The 1,331-nt window shown below is 36.3% G+C and overlaps 1 long non-coding RNA gene across 2 annotated transcripts in view; it reads left to right on the top strand.

Annotated features, from left to right (window-relative positions):
• Positions 1–1,045: 1,045 nt before the first annotated feature.
• LOC128249902 (uncharacterized) overlaps positions 1,046–1,331 on the top strand; it is a 14,184-nt gene continuing 13,898 nt past the window's right edge. The window contains exon 1 of one of the 2 annotated variants that reach the window (XR_008266052.2): positions 1,046–1,198. This is a non-coding gene — a long non-coding RNA (uncharacterized LOC128249902). The remainder of the gene's footprint in view (positions 1,199–1,331) is intronic. The other variant, XR_016242501.1, reaches the window with a different exon arrangement.

The following is a 1,331-nucleotide window of genomic DNA, read 5'->3' as shown; positions in this document are numbered from 1 at the left end:
CTCCCAATAAATGTGTTGAGTGCCCTTCTGTCGTTTGCTTACTCACTCGTATGTATAACACACACATACATACATTCATACATACATACATACATACATACATACATACATACATACATATACACACACATACACTCACACACATATATAGATATAGATATGATACGCACATACGCATACTTTCTTTCGTACTTTACCTCGTACCTCTTCACACACACAAACACCTTCCTCTTTTGTTCATTCATACATCTTTACAGAGCTTGAGAATGAAATAGAAGCTGTTTTTACATAACATATGACGTAGACATACACCCACCACATTGACTTCGTGCATCAACATATCTAACCACAAACTCTTAACACATCACGGGTCAAACAAGAAAATTGCTACATGATCATCCGACCTGCTAGAAACACGATAGATAATTTAGTCCGAGGAACTTTGTACTAAAGAAAAACACGATATGGTTATAGAATAACTTTGATCATGGATCTGCTCGTCCAAGTCTGGTCTGTAGCTAATGAACAACAACAATAGCTTAACACATAGTAGGCAAAGCAAACACTGGGGCCTATACATGGTTGCTTGGTCTGTTAGAAATAGCAACCAAATCACACTCAAATCACGTCGCACCATCATAGAATGGAAAGACATATTTAGATAATGTAGATGGGGTGGCCACGGCTGGAACATCTATGCTCATAAATATACTTGACCAGTGCTTACCTGGGGCTATACAACAACACATCATTGTTTTCTGTACCGAAAGCTTACCTTACTGTAGACGATTAATGAATATTTGTGCCATTTGAAGACCTGTGAATTACGGTAACAACAACATGCGACACAAAATACCTTGTAGTATGTAGCTATGTTCCTTCATAATCTATATTCAAGTACCATCGAGGTTGACATTGTATTTCATTTCCTCACAAATATAGTAAGAAAGTATCAGCAACTCGGCCAATTACTTGGAGAGCTACAAAACAAGATATGACGCTACAAACATGATATGACGCTACAAACATGATATGACGCTACAAACAAGACATGACGCAACAAACAAGATATGACGGTTCTTGTGCTTGGCAAATTTTCAATAGAAAATGATATTGTAAAAATAGAAAGTGTTATGAGAAACATTTACGAATCTGAAGTCAAGTAAAACAAAAAAAAATTGTTTTATTTAGGATAATGGTATGTATTTTCAGCCTCTCTTCTTTTGTTCATATTCTTTCATTTATTACATTAAACATTGTTATATACACAAGATCAGCGGAACCGTTTGGACTCTCTCTTGACCACCCATCCTGCACTCAGTGTTTGTTTG

This window comes from Octopus bimaculoides, chromosome 1 (genome assembly GCF_046866305.1).
Source record: "Octopus bimaculoides isolate indiv1 chromosome 1, ASM4686630v1, whole genome shotgun sequence".
NCBI lineage: Eukaryota > Metazoa > Mollusca > Cephalopoda > Octopoda > Octopodidae > Octopus > Octopus bimaculoides.
Note: the sequence above shows the minus strand (reverse complement) of the source record. Positions and strands in the feature narration are given on the sequence as shown.